Below are 18,454 nucleotides of genomic sequence, written 5' to 3'. Positions count from 1 at the left end.
CCATGTTCCCAGTCCAGTCCCCCTAGCTTTGCACTCCCCCCCCCCCCCCCATGTTCCCAGTCCAGTCCCCCTAGCTTTGCACTCCCCCCCCCCCCCCCCATGTTCCCAGTCCAGTCCCCCTAGCTTTGCACCCCCCCCCCCATGTTCCCACTCCTCCCGGCTGTGCACCCCCCCCATGTTCCCACTCCTCCTGGCTGTGCACCCCCCCATGTTCCCAGTCCCCCTAGCTTTGCATTCCCCTCCCATGTTCCCAGTCCCCCTAGCTTTGCCCCCCCCCCCCCCATGTTCCCACTCCTCCTGGCTGTGCACCCCCCCCCCCCCCATGTTCCCACTCCTCCTGGCTGTGCACCCCCCCCATGTTCCCACTCCTCCTGGCTGTGCACCCCCCCCATGTTCCCACTCCTCCTGGCTGTGCACCCCCCCCCATGTTCCCAGTCCCCCTAGCTTTGCACTCCCCTCCCATGTTCCCAGTCCCCCTAGCTTTGCACTACCCCCCCCCCCCCCAGTTCCCAGTCCAGCCCCCCTAGCTTTGCACCCCCCATGTTCCCACTCCTCCTGGCTGTGCACCCCCCCCCCCCCCCATGTTCCCACTCCTCCTTGCTTTGCACCCCCCCCATGTTCCAACTCCTCCTTGCTTTGCACCCCCCCCCCCATGTTTCAACTCCTCCTGGCTTTGCACCCCCCCCCCCCATGTTCCAAGTCCTCCTGGCTTTGCACCCCCCCCATGTTCCCAGTCCCCCTAGCTTTGCACCCCCCCTCCCATGTTCCCAGTCCCCCTAGCTTTGCACTCCCCCCCCCCCCCCATGTTCCCAGTCCCCCTAGCTTTGCACCCCCCCCATGTTCCCAGTCCCCCTAGCTTTGCACCCGCCCTCCCATGTTCCCGGTCCCCCTAGCTTTGCACCCCCCCTCCGCTTTGCACCCCCCCTCCCATGTTCCCAGTCCCCCTAGCTTTGCACCCCCCCTCCCATGTTCCCAGTCCCCCTAGCTTTGCACCCCCCCTCCCATGTTCCCAGTCCCCCTAGCTTTGCACCCCCCCTCCCATGTTCCCAGTCCCCCTAGCTTTGCACCCCCCCTCCCATGTTCCCAGTCCCCCTAGCTTTGCACCCCCCCTCCCATGTTCCCAGTCCCCCTAGCTTTGCACCCCCCCTCCCCCCCCATGTTCCCACTCCTCCTGGCTTTGCACCCCCCCCATGTTCCCAGTCCCCCTAGCTTTGCACCCCCCCATGTTCCCAGTCCCCCTAGCTTTGCACCCCCCCCCCCATGTTCCCACTCCTCCTGGCTCTGCACCCCCCCCCCCCCCCATGTTCCCAGTCCCCCTAGCTTTGCACCCCCCCCCCCCATGTTCCCAGTCCCCAGTCCCCCTAGCTTTGCACCCCCCCCCCATGTTCCCACTCCTCCTGGCTCTGCACCCCCCCCCCCCATGTTCCCACTCCTCCTGGCTCTGCACCCCCCCCCCATGTTCCCACTCCTCCTGGCTCTGCACCCCCCCCCCCATGTTCCCACTCCTCCTGGCTTTGCACCCCCCCCCCCATGTTCCCAGTCCCCCTAGCTTTGCACCCCCCCCCCATGTTCCCACTCCTCCTGGCTTTGCACCCCCCCCCCCATGTTCCCAGTCCCCCTAGCTTTGCACCCCCCCATGTTCCCAGTCCCCCTAGCTTTGCACCCCCCCCCCCCCATGTTCCCAGTCCCCCTAGCTTTGCACCCCCCCCCCCATGTTCCCACTCCTCCTGGCTCTGCACCCCCCCCCCCCCATGTTCCCAGTCCCCATAGCTTTGCACCCCCCCCCATGTTCCCAGTCCCCAGTCCCCCTAGCTTTGCACCCCCACCCCCCCATGTTCCCACTCCTCCTGGCTCTGCACCCCCCCCCCCCATGTTCCCAGTCCCCCTAGCTCTGCACCCCCCCCCCCATGTTCCCAGTCCCCCTAGCTTTGCACCCCCCCCCCATGTTCCCAGTCCCCCTAGCTTTGCACCCCCCCCCATGTTCCCAGTCCCCCTAGCTCTGCACCCCCCCCCATGTTCCCAGTCCCCCTAGCTTTGCACCCCCCCCCCCCCATGTTCCCAGTCCCCCTAGCTTTGCACCCCCACCCCCCATGTTCCCACTCCTCCTGGCTTTGCACCCCCTCCGTGTTCCCAGTTCTCCCGGCACTGCCACCCATGTTCCTAGTCCTCCCCATATTCCCAGTGGCCCCCTTCCCGCAAAGGACCCCTCTGGCCAGCTGCTGCTGTGCCGGGGCCGCCCCTCACCTGCTGCAGGCTGAGTGCACGCTGGGGCTTGTAGTGCTGCACTTAGTCCCGGCTCTCGGTCCTCACCTGTGGGGCCTGAATCCTCCTGAGCCCGGGCTGTGCGGCTGCTGCTGTGCCCGACCTGCGTCTCCGTGCAGAGTGCCGGCCTCCTCCCCGGTAATTATGTGCTCCGCCCCCCTCCTGCGCCGCAGCCTCCCCTCCTCCCGGCCTCCCCTCCTCCTGCGCCGCAGCCTCCCTCCTCCCGGCCTCCCCTCCTCCTGCGCCGCAGCCTCCCTCCTCCCGGCCTCCCCCGCCCTCCAGCTACACAACAGCCTCCCTCCTCCCGACCTCCCCTCCTCCTGCCACCGCAGCCTCCCTCCTCCCGGCCTCCCCTCCTCCTGTGTTGCAGCCTTCTTCCTCCCGTCCCCTCCTCCTGCACCGCAGCCTCCCTGCTACTGGCCTCCCCCCTCCTCCACTGCAGCCTCCTGGCTTCCCCCCTCCTCCTACAGTGCAGCTTCCCTCCTCCCAGCCTCCCCCTCTTCCTACACTGCAGCCTCCCTCCTCCCGGCCTCCCCTCCTCCTGCCACCGCAGCCTCCCTCCTCCCGGCCTCCCCTCCTCCTGTGTTGCAGCCTCCTTCCTCCCGTCCCCTCCTCCTGCACCGCAGCCTCCCTGCTACTGGCCTCCCCCCTCCTCCACTGCAGCCTCCTGGCTTCCCCCCTCCTCCTACAGTGCAGCCTCCCTCCTCCCAGCCTCCCCCTCTTCCTACACTGCAGCCTCCCTCCTCCCGGCCTCCCCTCCTCCTGCGCCGCAGCCTCCCTCCTCCCGGCCTCCCCCCTCCTGCACCTTAGCCTCCCTCCTCCCGGCCTCCCCTCCTCCTGCACTGCAGTCTCCCTCCTTCTGGCCTCCGCCTCCTGCACCGCAGCCTCCCTCCTCCCGGCCTTCCCCCTCCTGCACCATAGCCTCCCTCCTCCTGGCCTCCCCTCCTCCTGCTCTGCAGCCTCCCTCCTCCCAGCCTCCCCTCCTCCTACACTGCAGCCTCCCTCCTCCCGGCCTCCCCTCCTCCGACACTGCAGCCTCCCTCCTCCCGGCCTCCCCCTCCTGCACCGCAGCCTCCCTCCTACTGGCCTCCCCTCCTCCACTGCAGCCTCCCTCCTATCTTCCCCCCTCTTCCTACACTGCAGCCTCCCTCCTCCCGGCCTCCCCTCCTCCTGCGCCGCAGCCTCCCTCGTCCCGGGCCTCCCCTCCTCCTGCGCCGCAGCCTCCCTCCTCCCGGCCTCCCCTCCTCCTGCGCCGCAGCCTCCCTCCTCCCGGCCTCCCCTCCTCCTGCGCCGCAACCTCCCTCCTCCTGGCCTCCCCCGCCCTCCAGCTACACAACAGCCTCCCTCCTCCCGGCCTCCCCTCCTCCTGCGCCGCAGCCTCCCTCCTCCCGGCCTCCCCCCTCCTGCACCTTAGCCTCCCTCCTCCCGGCCTCCCCTCCTCCTGCACTGCAGTCTCCCTCCTTCTGGCCTCCGCCTCCTGCACCGCAGCCTCCCTCCTCCCGGCCTTCCCCCTCCTGCACCATAGCCTCCCTCCTCCTGGCCTCCCCTCCTCCTGCACTGCAGCCTCCCTCCTCCCAGCCTCCCCTCCTCCTACACTGCAGCCTCCCTCCTCCCGGCCTCCCCTCCTCCGACACTGCAGCCTCCCTCCTCCCGGCCTCCCCCTCCTGCACCGCAGCCTCCCTCCTACTGGCCTCCCCTCCTCCACTGCAGCCTCCCTCCTCCTATCATCCCCCCTCTTCCTACACTGCAGCCTCCCTCCTCCCGGCCTCCCCTCCTCCTGCGCCGCAGCCTCCCTCGTCCCGGGCCTCCCCTCCTCCTGCGCCGCAGCCTCCCTCGTCCCGGGCCTCCCCTCCTCCTGCGCCGCAGCCTCCCTCCTCCCGGCCTCCCCTCCTCCTGCGCCGCAGCCTCCCTCCTCCCGGCCTCCCCTCCTCCTGCGCCGCAACCTCCCTCCTCCTGGCCTCCCCCGCCCTCCAGCTACACAACAGCCTCCCTCCTCCCGACCTCCCCTCCTCCTGCCACCGCAGCCTCCCTCCTCCCGGCCTCCCCTCCTCCTGTGTTGCAGCCTCCTTCCTCCCATCCCCTCCTCCTGCACCGCAGCCTCACTCCTACTGGCCTCCCCCCTCCTCCACTGCAGCCTCCTGGCTTCCCCCCTCCTCCTACAGTGCAGCCTCCCTCCTCCCGGCCTCCCCCTCTTCCTACACTGCAGCCTCCCTCCTCCCGGCCTCCCCTCCTCCTGCGCCGCAGCCTCCCTCCTCCCGGCCTCCCCCCTCCTGCACCTTAGCCTCCCTCCTCCCGGCCTCCCCTCCTCCTGCACTGCAGTCTCCCTCCTTCTGGCCTCCGCCTCCTGCACCACAGCCTCCCTCCACCCGGCCTTCCCCCTCCTGCACCATAGCCTCCCTCCTCCTGGCCTCCCCTCCTCCTGCACTGCAGCCTCCCTCCTCCCAGCCTCCCCTCCTCCTACACTGCAGCCTCCCTCCTCCCGGCCTCCCTTCCTCCGACACTGCAGCCTCCCTCCTCCCGGCCTCCCCCTCCTGCACCGCAGCCTCCCTCCTACTGGCCTCCCCTCCTCCACTGCAGCCTCCCTCCTCCTATCTTCCCCCCTCTTCCTACACTGCAGCCTCCCTCCTCCCGGCCTCCCCTACTCCTGCGCCGCAGCCTCCCTCGTCCCGGGCCTCCCCTCCTCCTGCGCCGCAGCCTCCCTCCTCCCGGCCTCCCCTCCTCCTGCGCCGCAGCCTCCCTCCTCCCGGCCTCCCCTCCTCCTGCGCCGCAACCTCCCTCCTTCTGGCCTTTCCCGCCCTCCAGCTACACAACAGCCTCCCTCCTCCCGACCTCCCCTCCTCCTGCCACCGCAGCCTCCCTCCTCCCGGCCTCCCCTCCTCCTGTGTTGCAGCCTCCTTCCTCCCGTCCCCTCCTCCTGCACCGCAGCCTCCCTCCTACTGGCCTCCCCCCTCCTCCACTGCAGCCTCCTGGCTTCCCCCCTCCTCCTACAGTGCAGCCTCCCTCCTCTCGGCCTCCCCCTCTTCCTACACTGCAGCCTCCCTCCTCCCGGCCTCCCCTCCTCCTGCGCCGCAGCCTCCCTCCTCCCGGCCTCCCCCCTCCTGTACCTTAGCCTCCCTCCTCCCGGCCTCCCCTCCTCCTGCACTGCAGTCTCCCTCCTTCTGGCCTCCGCCTCCTGCACCGCAGCCTCCCCCCTCCCGGCCTTCCCCCTCCTGCACCATAGCCTCCCTCCTCCTGGCCTCCCCTCCTCCTGCACTGCAGCCTCCCTCCTCCCAGCCTCCCCTCCTCTTACACTGCAGCCTCCCTCCTCCCGGCCTCCCCTCCTCCGACACTGCAGCCTCCCTCCTCCCGGCCTCCCCCTCCTGCACCGCAGCCTCCCTCCTACTGGCCTCCCCTCCTCCACTGCAGCCTCCTTCCTCCTATCTTCCCCCGTCTTCCTACACTGCAGCCTCCCTCCTCCCGGCCTCCCCTCCTCCTGCGCCGCAGCCTCCCTCGTCCCGGGCCTCCCCTCCTCCTGCGCCGCAGCCTCCCTCCTCCCGGCCTCCCCTCCTCCTGCGCCGCAGACTCCCTCCTCCCAGCCTCCCCCTCCTCCTGCGCCGCAGCCTCCCTCCCCCTCCTCCTACACTGCAGCCTCCCTCCTCCTGGCCTCCCCCTCCTGCACCGCAGCCTCCCTCCTCCCGGCCTCCCCCCCTTCTTACACTGCAGCCTCCCTCCTCCCAGCCTCCCCTCCTCCTGCGCCGCAGCCTCCCTCCTGCACCGTAGCCTCCCTCCTCCTGGCCTCTCCTACTCCTGCACTGCAGCCTCCCAGCCTCCCCTCCTCCTGCACAGCAGCCTCCCTCCTCCCGGCCTCCCCCCTCCTGCACCATAGCCTCCCTCCTCCCAGCCTCCCTTCTTCCTGCACCACAGCCTCCCTCCTCCCGGGCTCCCCTCCTCCTGCGCCACAGCCTTCCTCCTCACGGCTTTCCCTATCCTGCACTGCAGCCTTCCTCCTCCAGGCCTCCCCCCCATCCTGCATTGCAGCCTCCCTCCTCCCAGCCTGGCCTCTCCCCACCTCTTGCACTGCAGCCTCCCTCAACCTAGCCTTCCCCTGACTCCTGAACTGCAGCCTCCCTCCTTCTGAACTCCTTCCGCCTCCTAAGCTGCAGCCTCCCTCTTCCGGGCCTCCCTCCGCCTTCTATGCTGCAGGCTCCCTGTTCCCGTCTTCCCTCCGCCTCCTTTGCTGCAGCCTCCCTCCTTCTCGGTGGCGGCCTCTAGGTTTGGGCTTTTCTTTTTGTCCTGAAATATTTTTGTTGGATTTGAGCGTTGTGAGGAAAAAGTCTGCAGCGACAGAAGCGGGCGCCGGACTGGTCTCATCTATACCGGACTGGTCTCATCTATACCGGACTGGTCTCATCTATACCGGACTGGTCTCATCTATACCGGGATGGTCTCATCTATACCGGACTGGTCTCATCTATACCGGACTGGTCTCATCTATACCGGACTGGTCTCATCTATACCGGACTGGTCTCATCTATACCGGACTGGTCTCATCTATACCGGACTGGTCTCATCTATACCGGGCTGGTCTCATCTATACCGGGCTGGTCTCATCTATACCGGACTGGTCTCATCTATACCGGACTGGTCTCATCTATACCGGACTGGTCTCATCTATACCGGGCTGGTCTCATCTATACCGGACTGGTCTCATCTATACCGGACTGGTCTCTTCTATACCGGGCTGGTCTCATCTATACCGGGCTGGTCTCATCTATACCGGACTGGTCTCATCTATACCGGACTGGTCTCATCTATATCGGACTGGTCTCTTCTATACCGGACTGGTCTCATCTATACCGGACTGGTCTCATCTATACCGGACTGGTCTCATCTATACCGGACTGGTCTCATCTATATCGGACTGGTCTCATCTATACCGGACTGGTCTCATCTATACCGGACTGGTCTCATCTATACCGGGCTGGTCTCATCTATACCGGACTGGTCTCATCTATACCGGACTGGTCTCATCTATACCGGGCTGGTCTCATCTATACCGGACTGGTCTCATCTATACCGGACTGGTCTCATCTATACCGGACTGGTCTCATCTATACCGGACTGGTCTTATCTATACCGGACTGGTCTCATCTATACCGGGCTGGTCTCATCTATACCGGACTGGTCTCATCTATACCGGACTGGTCTCATCTATACCGGGCTGGTCTCATCTATACCGGACTGGTCTCATCTATACCGGACTGGTCTCATCTATACCGGACTGGTCTCATCTATACCGGACTGGTCTCATCTATACCGGACTGGTCTCATCTATACCGGACTGGTCTCATCTATATCGGACTGGTCTCATCTATACCGGACTGGTCTCATCTATACCGGACTGGTCTCATCTATACCGGACTGGTCTCATCTCTACCGGACTGGTCTCATCTCTACCGGACTGGTCTCATCTATACCGGACTGGTCTCATCTATACCGGACTGGTCTCATCTATACCGGGCTGGTCTCATCTATACCGGACTGGTCTCATCTATACCGGACTGGTCTCATCTATACCGGGCTGGTCTCTTCTATACCGGACTGGTCTCATCTATACCGGACTGGTCTCATCTATACCGGACTGGTCTCATCTATACCGGACTGGTCTCATCTATACCGGACTGGTCTCATCTATACCGGGCTGGTCTCATCTATACCGGACTGGTCTCATCTATACCGGACTGGTCTCATCTATACCTGGCTGGTCTCATCTATACCGGACTGGTCTCATCTATACCGGACTGGTCTCATCTATACCGGACTGGTCTCATCTATACCGGACTGGTCTCATCTATACCGGACTGATCTCATCTATACCGGACTGGTCTCATCTATACCGGACTGGTCTCATCTATACCGGACTGGTCTCATCTATACCGGACTGGTCTCATCTATACCGGACTGGTCTCATCTATACCGGACTGGTCTCATCTATAACTATGGTTGGCTCTGGACGTATCATTGGGGCAACCTGTGCGGTTGAAGGGCCCATGAGGTCGGGGTGGTCCACATCAAGCGCCGCAGCAGGGGGATTCTGCAGTATGAGGAGCTCTTGGGTTGCACTGGGCCCCTGTATTGCTCTTGCACAGGGCCCCTGTATTGCTCTTGCACAGGGCCCCTGTATTGCTCTTGCACAGGGCCCCTGTATTGCTCTTGCACAGGGCCCCTGTATTGCTCTTGCACAGGGCCCCTATCTTGCTCTTGCACAGGGCCCCTGTATTGCTCTTGCACAGGGCCCCTGTATTGCTCTTGCACTGGGCCCCTGTATTGCTCTTGCACAGGGCCCCTGTATTGCTCTTGCACAGGGCCCCTATCTTGCTCTTGCACAGGGCCCCTGTATTGCTCTTGCACTGGGCCCCTGTATTGCTCTTGCACAGGGCCCCTGTATTGCTCTTGCACAGGGCCCCTATCTTGCTCTTGCACAGGGCCCATGTATTGCTCTTGCACAGGGCCCCTGTATTGTTCTTGCACAGGGCCCCTATCTTGCTCTTGCACTGGGCCCCTGTATTGCTCTTGCACTGGGCCCCTGTATTGCTCTTGCACAGGGCCCCTGTATTGCTCTTGCACAGGGCCCCTGTATTGCTCTTGCACAGGGCCCCTATCTTGCTCTTGCACAGGGCCCCTGTATTGTTCTTGCACAGGGCCCCTATCTTGCTCTTGCACAGGGCCCCTGTATTGCTCTTGCACAGGGCCCCTGTATTGCTCTTGCACAGGGCCCCTATCTTGCTCTTGCACAGGGCCCATGTATTGTTCTTGCACAGGGCCCCTATCTTGCTCTTGCACTGGGCCCCGGTATTGCTCTTGCACAGGGCCCCTGTATTGCTCTTGCACAGGGCCCCTGTATTGCTCTTGCACAGGGCCCCTATCTTGCTCTTGCACAGGGCCCCTGTATTGCTCTTGCACAGGGCCCCTGTATTGCTCTTGCACAGGGCCCCTGTATTGCTCTTGCACAGGGCCCCTATCTTGCTCTTGCACAGGGCTCCTGTATTGCTCTTGCACAGGGCCCCTATCTTGCTCTTGCACAGGGCCCATGTATTGTTCTTGCACAGGGCCCCTATCTTGCTCTTGCACAGGGCCCATGTATTGCTCTTGCACTGGGCCCCGGTATTGCTCTTGCACAGGGCCCCTGTATTGCTCTTGCACAGGGCCCCTATCTTGCTCTTGCACAGGGCCCCTGTATTGCTCTTGCACAGGGCCCCTGTATTGCTCTTGCACAGGGCCCCTGTATTGCTCTTGCACAGGGCCCCTGTATTGCTCTTGCACAGGGCCCCTGTATTGCTCTTGCACAGGGCCCCTGTATTGCTCTTGCACAGGGCCCCTGTATTGCTCTTGCACAGGGCCCCTGTATTGCTCTTGCACTGGGCCCATGTATTGCTCTTGCACAGGGCCCCTGTATTGCTCTTGCACTGGGCCCCTGTATTGCTCTTGCACTGGGCCCCTGTATTGCTCTTGCACAGGGCCCATGTATTGCTCTTGCACAGGGCCCCTGTATTGCTCTTGCACTGGGCCCCTGTATTGTTCTTGCACAGGGGCCCCTTCTGTCTGTGCCGCCGCTGCTTATGGTCCCCAGCCGTATCTTCCAGATAGCGAAGCCGCCGGCTCTGGTTGACGCTGCCCGCAGTTGGTGCCGCATGAATGTGCTATGAAGCTGCGCACAGACAATGCTGACAGCACAGCTTTGCTGTGGATCATGCAGGGGTCAGCCGTGCCGGCACTGTGCGGGTCAGGACGGGTGACGCCAGCTCCGTGGATCCCTTCATCCTATTACTTGTCCTGGACGTTCAGCGCTCAGCAGCGGTCATTACGGGAACATGTGCTGCGCAGAGGACAGAGGTGAAGCTACACGAAGGGAGCGCTGGGGTAACTGGTGGCAGCGCCACGGTGGATGCAGTGCCCAGTGTACTGTGGCAGTACGAGAGTGCAGTGGTGTATCCTGAAGCTCATGGGGGCTCCACTGCAAAATCTTCAACGGGGTCCCCACTATTGTGTTTACTAGGAGAGGTCTTTTATAGACCATAGCGACTGTTTGGGCCCCCGAGGCTCCAGGGCCAGGTGCACTGATTGGAGGTACACCCCAAGAGCGGGCCCGCGGCACTTACTGATTATACTAGACCACGTGTATTAGTGGGGGCAGAGGCGGCCCCCCGCACACACGGCCTGGTGACCAATGCTGTCTACATGCACAAAACATAGGGATCGGGATTCCCTACAGAGCGAATGCTACAGGGGAACGGAATCACGAGCTGCCTAGATAAACAAGTACTATGGACCTGCAGAGGCAATGTTTACCCACCGACCGCAGAGGTCACACCAGAGGCTGCCGAGCCCAGTGCAAAACCTGTGTCATATATGTACAATCCGAGCATAGGACAAGGGCCGGGGGGTGACTGCAACCCCCATAACTGCACCTCACATCACCGTACACCGTGCAGCGGCCACTCTCTGTACTGCAGCTCAGATCACATTCACTTCAATAGGAGCCAAGCTGCAGTACTGAGAACAGCCACTACACGGTGTACAGAGCTGACTGCAGTACTGAGAACGACCACTACACGGTGTACAGAGGTGACTGCAGTACTGAGAACATCCACTACACGGTGTACAGAGGTGACTGCAGTACTGAGAACGGCCACTACACGGTGTACAGAGCTGACTGCAGTACTGAGAACAGCCACTACACGGCGTACAGAGGTGACTGCAGTACTGAGAACGACCACTACACGGTGTACAGAGCTGACTGCAGTACTGAGAACAGCCACTACACGGTGTACAGAGGTGACTGCAGTACTGAGAACAGCCACTACACGGTGTACAGAGGTGACTGCAGTACTGAGAGCGACCACTACACGATGTACAGAGGTGACTGCAGTACTGAGAACAACCACTACACGATGTACAGAGCTGACTGCAGTACTGAGAGCAGCCACTACACGGTGTACAGAGCTGACTGCAGTACTGAGAGCAACCACTACACGGTGTACAGAGGTGACTGCAGTACTGAGAACAACCACTACACGATGTACAGAGCTGACTGCAGTACTGAGAACAACCACTACACGATGTACAGAGCTGACTGCAGTACTGAGAGCGACCACTACACGATGTACAGAGGTGACTGCAGTACTGAGAACAACCACTACACGATGTACAGAGCTGACTGCAGTACTGAGAACAGCCACTACACGGTGTACAGAGCTGACTGCAGTACTGAGAACAACCACTACACGATGTACAGAGCTGACTGCAGTACTGAGAACAACCACTACACGGTGTACAGAGCTGACTGCAGTACTGAGAACAACCACTACACGATGTACAGAGCTGACTGCAGTACTGAGAACGGCCACTACACGGTGTACAGAGCTGACTGCAGTACTGAGAACAGCCACTACACGGTGTACAGAGCTGACTGCAGTACTGAGAACGGCCACTACACGGTGTACAGAGCTGACTGCAGTACTGAGAACAACCACTACACGGTGTACAGAGCTGACTGCAGTACTGAGAACAACCACTACACGGTGTACAGAGCTGACTGCAGTACTGAGAACAGCCACTACACGATGTACAGAGCTGACTGCAGTACTGAGAACAGCCACTACACGGTGTACAGAGCTGACTGCAGTACTGAGAACAACCACTACACGATGTACAGAGCTGACTGCAGTACTGAGAACGGCCACTACACGGTGTACAGAGCTGACTGCAGTACTGAGAACAGCCACTACACGGTGTACAGAGCTGACTGCAGTACTGAGAACGGCCACTACACGGTGTACAGAGCTGACTGCAGTACTGAGAACAACCACTACACGGTGTACAGAGCTGACTGCAGTACTGAGAACAGCCACTACACGGTGTACAGAGGTGACTGCAGTACTGAGAACAGCCACTACACGGTGTACAGAGCTGACTGCAGTACTGAGAACGGCAACTACACGGTGTACAGAGCTGACTGCAGTACTGAGAACAACCACTACACGGTGTACAGAGCTGACTGCAGTACTGAGAACGACCACTACACGATGTACAGAGCTGACTGCAGTACTGAGAACAGCCACTACACGGTGTACAGAGCTGACTGCAGTACTGAGAACAACCACTACACGGTGTACAGAGCTGACTGCAGTACTGAGAACAGCCACTACACGGTGTACAGAGCTGACTGCAGTACTGAGAACAACCACTACACGGTGTACAGAGCTGACTGCAGTACTGAGAACAACCACTACACGGTGTACAGAGCTGACTGCAGTACTGAGAACAACCACTACACGGTGTACAGAGCTGACTGCAGTACTGAGAACATCCACTACACGGTGTACAGAGCTGACTGCAGTACTGAGAACGGCCACTACACGGTGTACAGAGGTGACTGCAGTACTGAGAACGGCCACTACACGGTGTACAGAGCTGACTGCAGTACTGAGAACAGCCACTACACGGTGTACAGAGCTGACTGCAGTACTGAGAACAACCACTACACGGTGTACAGAGCTGACTGCAGTACTGAGAACGGCCACTACACGGTGTACAGAGGTGACTGCAGTACTGAGAACGGCCACTACACGGTGTACAGAGCTGACTGCAGTACTGAGAACAGCCACTACACAGTGTACAGAGGTGACTGCAGTACTGAGAACGGCCACTACACGGTGTACAGAGCTGACTGCAGTACTGAGAACAACCACTACACGGTGTACAGAGCTGACTGCAGTACTGAGAATGGCCACTACACGGTGTACAGAGCTGAATGCAGTACTGAGAACAGCCACTACACGGTGTACAGAGGTGACTGCAGTACTGAGAGCGGCCACTACACGATGTACAGAGCTGACTGCAGTACTGAGAGCAACCACTACACGGTGTACAGAGCTGACTGCAGTACTGAGAGCAACCACTACACGGTGTACAGAGGTGACTGCAGTACTGAGAACGGCCACTACACGGTGTACAGAGCTGACTGCAGTACTGAGAACGGCCACTACACGATGTACAGAGCTGACTGCAGTACTGAGAACAGCCACTACACGGTGTACAGAGCTGACTGCAGTACTGAGAACAGCCACTACACGGTGTACAGAGGTGACTGCAGTACTGAGAACAACCACTACACGGTGTACAGAGCTGACTGCAGTACTGAGAACAGCCACTACACGGTGTACAGAGGTGACTGCAGTACTGAGAACAACCACTACACTGTGTACAGAGCTGACTGCAGTACTGAGAACAACCACTACACGGTGTACAGAGCTGACTGCAGTACTGAGAACAGCCACTACACGGTGTACAGAGGTGACTGCAGTACTGAGAGCGGCCACTACACGGTGTACAGAGCTGACTGCAGTACTGAGAACAGCCACTACACGGTGTACAGAGCTGACTGCAGTACTGAGAACAACCACTACACGATGTACAGAGCTGACTGCAGTACTGAGAACAACCACTACACGATGTACAGAGCTGACTGCAGTACTGAGAACAGCCACTACACGGTGTACAGAGCTGACTGCAGTACTGAGAACAGCCACTACACGGTGTACAGAGCTGACTGCAGTACTGAGAACAGCCACTACACGATGTACAGAGCTGACTGCAGTACTGAGAACAGCCACTACACGATGTACAGAGCTGACTGCAGTACTGAGAACAACCACTACACGATGTACAGAGGTGACTGCAGTACTGAGAACAGCCACTACACGGTGTACAGAGCTGACTGCAGTACTGAGAACAGCCACTACACGGTGTACAGAGGTGACTGCAGTACTGAGAACAGCCACTACACGGTGTACAGAGCTGACTGCAGTACTGAGAACAGCCACTACACGGTGTACAGAGCTGACTGCAGTACTGAGAACAACCACTACACGGTGTACAGAGGTGACTGCAGTACTGAGAACAACCACTACACGGTGTACAGAGCTGACTGCAGTACTGAGAACAGCCACTACACGGTGTACAGAGCTGACTGCAGTACTGAGAACAACCACTACACGGTGTACAGAGGTGACTGCAGTACTGAGAACAACCACTACACGGTGTACAGAGCTGACTGCAGTACTGAGAACAACCACTACACGGTGTACAGAGCTGACTGCAGTACTGAGAACGGCCACTACACGGTGTACAGAGGTGACTGCAGTACTGAGAACATCCACTACACGGTGTAGAGAGCTGACTGCGGTACTGAGAACGGCCACTACACGGTGTATAGAGCGGACTGCAGTACTGAGAACGGCCACTACACGGTGTACAGAGCTGACTGCAGTACTGAGAACAGCCACTACACGGTGTATAGAGCGGACTGCAGTACTGAGAGCGGCCACTACACGATGTACAGAGGTGACCGCAGTACTGAGAACAGCCACTACACGATGTACAGAGCTGACTGCAGTACTGAGAGCGGCCACTACACGGTGTACAGAGCTGACTGCAGTACTGAGAGCGGCCACTACACGGTGTACAGAGCTGACTGCAGTACTGAGAGCGGCCACTACACGGTGTACAGAGGTGACTGCAGTACTGAGAGCGGCCACTACACGGTGTACAGAGGTGACTGCAGTACTGAGAACGGCCACTACACGGTGTACAGAGGTGACTGCAGTACTGAGAACAGCCACTACACGGTGTACAGAGCTGACTGCAGTACTGAGAACAGCCACTACACGGTATACAGAGGTGACTGCAGTACTGAGAACGGCCACTACACGGTGTACAGAGCTGACTGCAGTACTGAGAACGGCCACTACACGATGTATAGAGGTGACTGCAGTACTGAGAGTGGCCACTACACGATGTACAGAGCTGACTGCAGTACTGAGAACAGCCACTACACGGTGTACAGAGCTGACTGCAGTACTGAGAACGGCCACTACACGGTGTACAGAGCTGACTGCAGTACTGAGAACAGCCACTACACGATGTACAGAGCTGACTGCAGTACTGAGAGCAGCCACTACACGGTGTACAGAGGTGACTGCAGTACTGAGAACAGCCACTACACGGTGTACAGAGCTGACTGCAGTACTGAGAACGGCCACTACACGATGTACAGAGCTGACTGCAGTACTGAGAGCAGCCACTACACGGTGTACAGAGGTGACTGCAGTACTGAGAACAGCCACTACACGGTGTACAGAGCTGACTGCAGTACTGAGAACGGCCACTACACGGTGTACAGAGGTGACTGCAGTACTGAGAACATCCACTACACGGTGTAGAGAGCTGACTGCGGTACTGAGAACGGCCACTACACGGTGTATAGAGCGGACTGCAGTACTGAGAACGGCCACTACACGGTGTACAGAGCTGACTGCAGTACTGAGAACAGCCACTACACGGTGTATAGAGCGGACTGCAGTACTGAGAGCGGCCACTACACGATGTACAGAGGTGACCGCAGTACTGAGAACAGCCACTACACGATGTACAGAGCTGACTGCAGTACTGAGAGCGGCCACTACACGGTGTACAGAGCTGACTGCAGTACTGAGAGCGGCCACTACACGGTGTACAGAGCTGACTGCAGTACTGAGAGCGGCCACTACACGGTGTACAGAGGTGACTGCAGTACTGAGAACGGCCACTACACGGTGTACAGAGGTGACTGCAGTACTGAGAACAGCCACTACACGGTGTACAGAGCTGACTGCAGTACTGAGAACAGCCACTACACGGTATACAGAGGTGACTGCAGTACTGAGAACGGCCACTACACGGTGTACAGAGCTGACTGCAGTACTGAGAACGGCCACTACACGATGTATAGAGGTGACTGCAGTACTGAGAGTGGCCACTACACGATGTACAGAGCTGACTGCAGTACTGAGAACAGCCACTACACGGTGTACAGAGCTGACTGCAGTACTGAGAACGGCCACTACACGGTGTACAGAGCTGACTGCAGTACTGAGAACAGCCACTACACGATGTACAGAGCTGACTGCAGTACTGAGAACAGCCACTACACGGTGTACAGAGCTGACTGCAGTACTGAGAACAGCCACTACACGGTGTACAGAGCTGACTGCAGTACTGAGAACGGCCACTACACGATGTACAGAGCTGACTGCAGTACTGAGAACAGCCACTACACGGTGTACAGAGCTGACTGCAGTACTGAGAACAGCCACTACACGGTGTACAGAGCTGACTGCAGTACTGAGAACAGCCACTACACGGTGTACAGAGCTGACTGCAGTACTGAGAGCAGCCACTACACGGTGTACAGAGGTGACTGCAGTACTGAGAACAGCCACTACACGGTGTACAGAGCTGACTGCAGTACTGAGAACGGCCACTACACGATGTACAGAGCTGACTGCAGTACTGAGAGCAGCCACTACACGGTGTACAGAGGTGACTGCAGTACTGAGAACAGCCACTACACGGTGTACAGAGCTGACTGCAGTACTGAGAACAGCCACTACACGGTGTACAGAGGTGACTGCAGTACTGAGAACGGCCACTACACGGTGTACAGAGGTGACTGCAGTACTGAGAACAGCCACTACACGGTGTACAGAGGTGACTGCAGTACTGAGAGCGGCCACTACACGGTGTACAGAGGTGACTGCAGTACTGAGAACAACCACTACACGGTGTACAGAGGTGACTGCAGTACTGAGAACAGCCACTACACGGTGTACAGAGCTGACTGCAGTACTGAGAACAACCACTACACGATGTACAGAGGTGACTGCAGTACTGAGAACGGCCACTACACGGTGTACAGAGCTGACTGCAGTACTGAGAACAACCACTCCACGATGTACAGAGGTGACTGCAGTACTGAGAACAGCCACTACACGGTGTACAGAGCTGACTGCAGTACTGAGAACAGCCACTACACGGTGTACAGAGCTGACTGCAGTACTGAGAACGGCCACTACACGGTGTACAGAGCTGACTGCAGTACTGAGAACAGCCACTACACGATGTACAGAGCTGACTGCAGAACTGAGAACGACCACTACACGGTGTACAGAGCTGACTGCAGTACTGAGAACGGCCACTACACGATGTACAGAGCTGACTGCAGTACTGAGAACAGCCACTACACGATGTACAGAGCTGACTGCAGTACTGAGAACGACCACTACACGGTGTACAGAGGTGACTGCAGTACTGAGAACAGCCACTACACGGTGTACAGAGGTGACTGCAGTACTGAGAACGGCCACTACACGGTGTACAGAGCTGACTGCAATACTGAGAACGGCCACTACACGGTGTACAGAGCTGACTGCAGTACTGAGAACAGCCACTACACGATGTACAGAGGTGACTGCAGTACTGAGAACGGCCACTACACGATGTACAGAGGTGACTGCAGTACTGAGAACGGCCACTACACGATGTACAGAGGTGACTGCAGTACTGAGAACGGCCACTACACGATGTACAGAGGTGACTGCAGTACTGAGAACGGCCACTACACGGTGTACAGAGGTGACTGCAGTACTGAGAACGGCCACTACACGATGTACAGAGCTGACTGCAGTACTGAGAACAACCACTACACGGTGTACAGAGCTGACTGCAGTACTGAGAACAGCCACTACACGATGTACAGAGGTGACTGCAGTACTGAGAACAGCCACTACACGGTGTACAGAGGTGACTGCAGTACTGAGAACGGCCACTACACGATGTACAGAGCTGACTGCAGTACTGAGAACAACCACTACACGGTGTACAGAGCTGACTGCAGTACTGAGAACGGCCACTACACGGTGTACAGAGGTGACTGCAGTACTGAGAACGGCCACTACACGGTGTACAGAGGTGACTGCAGTACTGAGAACAGCCACTACACGGTGTACAGAGGTGACTGCAGTACTGAGAACGGCCACTACACGATGTACAGAGCTGACTGCAGTACTGAGAACAACCACTACACGGTGTACAGAGGTGACTGCAGTACTGAGAACAGCCACTACACGGTGTACAGAGGTGACTGCAGTACTGAGAACGGCCACTACACGATGTACAGAGCTGACTGCAGTACTGAGAACAACCACTACACGGTGTACAGAGCTGACTGCAGTACTGAGAACAGCCACTACACGGTGTACAGAGCTGACTGCAGTACTGAGAACAGCCACTACACGGTGTACAGAGCTGACTGCAGTACTGAGAACAGCCACTA

General features: G+C 59.0%; 1 protein-coding gene across 5 annotated transcripts in view; it reads right to left on the bottom strand.

The window, feature by feature from the left end:
• Positions 1-2,415, bottom strand: part of PACSIN3 (protein kinase C and casein kinase substrate in neurons 3) — a 44,442-nt gene extending 42,027 nt beyond the window's left edge. For 3 of the 5 annotated variants that reach the window (XM_075326359.1, XM_075326364.1, XM_075326365.1), the window contains exon 1: positions 2,311-2,415. The gene's annotated coding sequence lies outside the window, so the exon portion shown is untranslated. Of the gene's footprint in view, positions 1-2,244 lie in introns of all 5 variants that reach the window. The other 2 variants (XM_075326362.1, XM_075326361.1) reach the window with 2 other exon arrangements.
• Positions 2,416-18,454: the final 16,039 nt, after the last annotated feature.

This window comes from Anomaloglossus baeobatrachus, chromosome 10 (genome assembly GCF_048569485.1).
Source record: "Anomaloglossus baeobatrachus isolate aAnoBae1 chromosome 10, aAnoBae1.hap1, whole genome shotgun sequence".
Taxonomy (NCBI): domain Eukaryota; kingdom Metazoa; phylum Chordata; class Amphibia; order Anura; family Aromobatidae; genus Anomaloglossus; species Anomaloglossus baeobatrachus.
The sequence above is the reverse complement of the archived record's forward strand: the minus strand, read 5'-3'. Positions and strand labels throughout refer to the sequence as shown.